This window comes from Peromyscus californicus, unplaced genomic scaffold, assembly GCF_007827085.1.
Source record: "Peromyscus californicus insignis strain IS unplaced genomic scaffold, ASM782708v3 Scaffold_8__1_contigs__length_139910024, whole genome shotgun sequence".
Classification (NCBI taxonomy): domain Eukaryota; kingdom Metazoa; phylum Chordata; class Mammalia; order Rodentia; family Cricetidae; genus Peromyscus; species Peromyscus californicus.
This window is the reverse complement of record NW_026294606.1, coordinates 86,594,141-86,600,593: the sequence shown is the minus strand read 5'-3', so window position 1 is coordinate 86,600,593 and position 6,453 is coordinate 86,594,141. Positions and strand designations below refer to the sequence as shown.

At 49.8% G+C, this 6,453-nt stretch overlaps 1 long non-coding RNA gene across 1 annotated transcript; it reads right to left on the bottom strand.

The window, feature by feature from the left end:
• Window positions 1–1,817: 1,817 nt before the first annotated feature.
• Window positions 1,818–5,845, bottom strand: LOC128104090 (uncharacterized). The gene is made up of 3 exons (XR_008215864.1): window positions 5,739–5,845; window positions 4,392–4,558; window positions 1,818–1,903 (listed from the first exon to the last, which is right to left on the bottom strand). It is a non-coding gene; the product is annotated as an uncharacterized LOC128104090 (long non-coding RNA).
• Window positions 5,846–6,453: the final 608 nt, after the last annotated feature.

Genomic DNA, 6,453 nt, shown 5'->3' with positions numbered 1-6,453 from the left:
ATCACCGTGCCCCTACAAGAACAGAGCTACAGAAAAACGTAAAACAATGAACAAAAAGCTGAGTGGATATTTCAGACGTGCATTCCTTCTAAGGTGCAGACTGGGAGGCTGAACAATAGACGACTGAGCATTAGCATCAGGTTTCTTTAGGTTCCCTTCTCTGGGAAGCATCAGGAGGAGAGAACTTCAGTGTCTTGCCAACTGGAACTGGCCTGCAAGAGAAACTTGGCTGCTGTTTCTCATTTCTCCTGTTTTCTTGGAAGGTCTGACCACAGCTCATATTCTGTTTGGTGACGTGGAACTTTGGCATGGGTGACACTCTTTTTATTTCAGTCAAAGCCCCTGCATGGGCCTGGGAGGGTCACCCCTGCAAATCAATGTCCCCAGGCCACTCTCTACCTAAAAGCCTGTGGTGACTCCCAGCAACCTACAGAGACAACTTCATTGTCTAAGCCTTGTGCTCCATATTTTCCTCCATCTCAATGCAGCCTCCCCTGCCACCCCCCAGCAATCTGTGTTCTGGTCCTTGACTTCACAAAGCCACAGACATCACCCGGATAGCAATGACCAGGTCTCAGTGCCACTAAACAACCCGTAGGGCAGACCAGGGAAGCTACCCTCTGACTGGAAGACACCCACCTCCTGTGTGCCCACTAGCACACACTGATTGATACAGATATTCTGGAAATATCACTCTTTTAAAGATTAGCCTTTGGGGAAAAAAGTGATGTAATGTGTTTCCAATCCAAATGATTGTTTTAAAGGGTCTGTCTTAGCCATGGAGTGGCCTGCTTATGTTTATGAAGCAAAGCTGTACTGTCTGGAAGTAGTGGGGTGGAAACTGCCTCCTTGTGTCAGCACACTGATCTGGGTTCTGGGGACAGGCTCCAAGAACTTCAAGTGGACCTGAGACCTGAGAAGATCAGGGAGCTCCAGGCAGAGATGTTTGGCAGCTGTGACAGGTGAGGTGGAATCTGGCCTCTCTGGATCCCTTGGGATGGGAGGTATAGCCACTGAGCAACACTTGGAAGGTGGGAGAGGAGAAAGGAAGAAATGTTGTCCCCTCCCCCCATCCTGCCAGGTACAGGCCTGTATCCATGAGCTGGGGTAGAGAGGACAAGGGGACCTCGGGCTCAGTGTGAGAGGATCGGGAACCCAGCACTGACCCACCAGGGGCCAATGTCTGTGGTACAGTGCCGTGAGACGTTTAAGCTCTCCATGTCCATGGCCAGGCAAAATGCAGACACAAGGCCGCATGATAGCCGTCTGCCTGCACAGCACCATCCACCAGACACATAGATATCCACGGAAGGAATCCTCAGCCTAATCAAGAATTCATTAGAGAATTTCTGTAAGAGGCAAATTGACCTTAGGAGTCTGGCCAAGGTTGAGATGTCTGGGAGTTGGGTGGGCAGTGTGAGCAGAGGCAGGCACTGAGGAGGGTGTCCCTCTCAGCTCCAGACTACAACTACAGCCACAGATGAGGTCTATGCCTCATGCTGCGGAGGCTGAAGTCAGAGGGAGCGGAGTCATCAGGCTGGCACCTCCTGAGGCCCCTTGAGGTTGTCTTTCCTAGCCACACAGGTGGACTCTGCGTGTGTTTGTGTCCTGATCTTCTCTTACAAGGAGCCCAGTTACATCAGGTCAGACACACTACCAGCGTCATCTAACTTAACCACCCCTTTACAGACCCTGATGGAGTCACCACCTTCTGAGATCCTGATGGGGTTTGTGTGCACAGAACATGCTGGAGTGCTGAAGCCCCTGTGTGGGATCCAGCAAGGTCAGGTGTGGAAGAACCAGGCAGGATCTCTGTACTCTGGCAAGGAGTTGGGATTTTATTGGCCAATGGAGGGTTTCAGACAGGAAGGCTGCGCAGTCAGACTTACACTTTGTAGACCATCTGTGGGATGAGAAGAGGAATGCAGAAACATTGAGGGTGGGCTCCCCAAGGGGTAGAGCCGATAGTGAATAACCAAGGTGTCTGGTGTTCTCTTCCTCTCCCTCTGCCTCCTCCCAGCCCCACCCCACCCCACCCCACCCCACCCCGTGTGTGTACTTGACCATGTGTGTCTTGCCCTTTGGTTCACTGATCAATGAATGGCTGCTTTCTGACAGGGTTCCTCCATTTTAGCCCCCGGGCTACTCCTGGGACATCTTTGTGCCACCCCAAAGCTTAGACATCAGAGCAGGGGGTGGTGGGACCGAGAGGGCCTAGGCAAAGTTGACTTCACAGAGACCATGGCCACACCCCAGGCTGGTGGGGAAGCAGGCAGGGCGTCCTGAATTTTACCAGTCTGTGGGAAGGAAGAAAGCCAGGAGTTTGTCTCTCACCCGCTTCATGGACTCCCTTTTTGCCCTTTCTCCACACTTGGCGCAGACCCTGAGGTTTACAGGACGTGTGGCCCCAAGTGACATCAGCTGTGCTGACAGAGCAAGAAAAAGGTGCCTTCCAGAAGCAGGCCAGGGGCAGGCCTCACAGGAAGACACCACACAGGACAAAATTCAAGGAATTCAGACCTGAGGAGTGTGACACTGTGGGGACTGTGCTGCTCAATGTCTTCATGGCAACTGTGAGGAACACCCAGGAAGGTGAAGAGACGTTCTCGGAACAGGGTCAACTTCCTGACTCCTCACATCCTGACGGGGGGAAGTGGCTGAGCTGCCCGGGTTTGCACTGGCCTCAGTGGGGAAGACTGAATCCTTACTGCTCCATGCTAAAGGGGTGAGACTGCTCGGGGGCTCCTGCTACTTAGGCTACTGGATTCCCACATGGGAAGAGCGTTCTACTCATGTGCATATGCGTTCATGTGTACATTGGTATTTGTATGTGCGTGTGTGTGTGTGTGTGTGTGTGTGTGTGTGTGTGTGTGTGTGTTTTGAAGTATACTTATATGCATGTGTATAACTTGTAGGAGAATGTTCATAGCAGTGGTATTCATATAGCCACAAAACGAGAACAATCTAATGTCCCTCCACTGCTAAATGGATAAATAAAATATGACAAATGCATACAATGAGATGTTATCCCTCCCTCAATGGGAAGGAACGAGGCTGAGACACAGATGAGCCTGGAGAATATCACAAAGAGAACGAAGCCAGATGGAAGACTCACTTTGCATGAGTTTGTGAAAAATGCCCAGAATAGAGACAGAAGTGGATCTGTGGTTGCCTGGGGAGTGTAGAGTAATAGGGGTGACTGCTAATGGGAATGGAGTTCTCCCCCACCCCCGTGTGTTTGTGTATGTGGTGCATGCATACATGTTCAAATGTGTGTGGGTATATGAGGACACACATGTGCACCTGCATGTGGAAGCCATAGGCTGACTTTGGGTGTCTTCTTCAATAATTCTCTTCATTTACTGACTCAGGGTATCCTGCTGAACCCAGAATTTGCTGGTTTGGCTAGTCTAGCTACCTAGTTTGTCCAGAGCATCTAATTTAGAATGTACTGGTAGTTACACTGCTGTGATTATACCAACCTTAACCCAGTTTGCACTGTAGATGGGTAGATGTCATAGTGGATGAGTTGTATCTCCTAAAGCTCTTTAAAAACAGTGGGAGAGAGTCCAATCAACCTAATCAACCTAAATTGCTCTTTCTTTAGGTATCGACTGGTTTTTGTAAACTTGACACAAACCTATACATGTCTGAGAAGAGAAACCTCAATTGAGAAAATATGTCCATTACTTTGCCAGAAGACAAATCTGTAGGGCAATTTTTTAAAATTAATGGTGAGTGTGGGAATGCTCAGGCCCCTGTGGGTGGTGCCACTGCTGGGCAGGTGTCCTAGGTGATAAATGAAAGCAGACTGAGTAAGCTAGTAAGCAGTGCTCCTTCATGGCTTCTGCTTCGGTCCCTGCCTCCAGGTTCCTGCCTTGGCACCCCTCAATGGACTGTGACTGAGATTCGTGAGTCAATAAAGCCTTTCCTCCACAGTCGCTTTTGGTCAGTGTTCTACGGCAGCACTAGAAACCTAAGACAGGTGCACACACACACACACACACACACACACACACACACACACACACACACACCACGTCTTTCCTCTCAGAGGAACTTACTCCTCTTGCTCACACACCCTGCAATCAACAGAAACTTGCGATCAGTCTTGAAGGCAATGGCCTTGGGGACCCACCGGAGCATCAGACGGCCAAAGCACACTTTCCTTGGTATTTCTCCCATTTCTCCCATGGGCACTCTGGTTTCAGTGTTCTCTCTCTCTCTCTCTCTCTCTCTCTCTCTCTCTCTCTCTCTCTCTCCACCCTCTTTCTATTTTTATGTCAAGCACATAGTAACTATTAATTCTCACTAAGTACTTCCAAACATAAGGCTTGATGGGCTAGCCTTGATGAGAAGAGATTCATTTAAAAGCAGTATTGAAAACGAACCTTCCAGAAAACATCTTCACTGAGGCTCTTTGGCCAGGCATCTCAACTGCTGTTATTCCTTTGTCTTCACAACAGCCATGCTCATGTTGCACACTCAGGAGCTGGGTCCTTTTCTCCATTCACCTCCCCAAGGTAACAGCAAATACTTCTGTGTTCTGGTCCATGGACTGAAATATCAGCATTTTATTGATTATACCACAGCACAATTCTGTGCTCAAATTCATTTCATATCAAAAAAAAAAATCTCTGCTGCCCTTGGTTTATAGCTGTAAACCATCTAGCACAAGTTCCTGGTTTCATTAAACCTTCACACTAGAGTGGTTTTCACTTGCTGAATATTGATGTTCCCTCCAGTGTGTGGCAGGGGCCTGGAACCCACCTGGTGTGGGTTCACACACACCAGGGCATCCTTTGCAATGCTGTGCCTCGGTGACCAGGGTGGAGGTACTTTCAGGTGGGACAGAAAGCTAAGTGGCTTCTGCCTTCCTTATAGCCCTCACAGTGGGAGCTCTGATGTGCATGACTGAAGCAGGACTTCCTGGAGCCCCGATGCTGTGAGGAGCCCCCAGCCCATGGAGAGACCCCATAGAAACACACTGAATAGCAGCCGGTTCAGCTCAGGCTTTGGCACCTCCCCAGCCAGATCGCCTGCCACATAACTGTCAAAGGGTCCCAGGTTCTGGCACCTAGCCAGTGGAGTTCAAAACTGAGGCTTAGGCATGCTGAGTCAGAGCCCAGCCATCCCCACTCTGACCTTCCAAATTCCTGAGGCACAGAATTCATGAGGTCAACAAAGCAGCGATTGTATTAGACACTAAGTATGGGGGGGGGGCGCTGGGTAAGGACTGCTTCAGTATAGTGTGGATCAAATGATGCGGGTGACCTTGGTAAGCAGGCCAGTGACTGCCCCAGGAGACCACCAAGGTCCAGGTGAAAACACTGCCCTCCAAACAGCATTCAGACCCATTTGTCCCAAGGAAAAGACCTAACGTCCCCCTAAAGTTATTTATGTGTACATATGCCTTTTAATCTGCAGCACATTCTTAAATTATTTATTGAAGCCTTCCGTTTGTTTCGGACTAGATTTTAGGCACTTGGAAGGCAAAGCACGTCTTATTTACTGTGTTCTCCATATGGCATAGCTCTAGCAGAGCCTAGCACCCTGGTTCCTCCCAGACCCCTTAGGCTCTGGTCAGCAGGACTCTGGGCCTGGACTACCTAGTCTGGCCACTGCATTTCCTCCTCTGACCTGCGGACTCTGCCTGAGGTTTCAGGAAGTGGACAGAGCCCAGACAGGTCAGGAGGCCTAGGGTTAAGCCGGGCTCCCAGCTCTCAGCAAAGTCTTACCTTCCAAGGACCAACGTCTTGGAGACTCATTTTAGCCCAGGAACTAGTGCTCGCTAATCCATTCTAGGGTTGCTCTTAAGTCCCAGCACAGTGACAGGAGAAAGGCCTCCACACTGAGTCACTATGCAAATGAAAGCGCAGCGTCACTACCTGCTGCGAGCCCCTCTGAGAAATGCGATTAATAACAGTGATTATTCCCTGCCCGGATTGTTGTTGATACCCTCCTAACCATCTTCCTACTTCTATTTTTATGCTTTTAAAAGGCAGTCTTCACCCAGCAGCTGGGCAATCTTTTTAATATGCAAATCAGGCTGTGTCCTCCTGTTTAAAATCCCCCGATAACTTCACACTGTGGTTAAAATCTGAACTGCAGCTCAAGCCTGTAACAGCCCTAAGTCATCCAGCCCAGCCCACCAAGCTGTTCTCTGCCCCTCGCCCTCTTGATACACAGCTTCCTCTCAGGCCTTCAGACTCACTAAAACCTTCACATCCCCAGGACATTTGTTCTTGTTATCTCTTGGGTGGATCTGTATCAGGTACTGACCAGTGTGTGTGTGTGTGTGTGTGTGTGTGTGTGTGTGTGTGTGTGTGTGTGTGCGTGCGCGCGCGCGTGCGCCCCCCCAACAAAAGGCTTCCTTACCCCATTTTCCCATGCAGCCTCCATTCAGACACAGTGCCTGACACTGCCCCGCCACAAACATTGTCACCTCCCGAT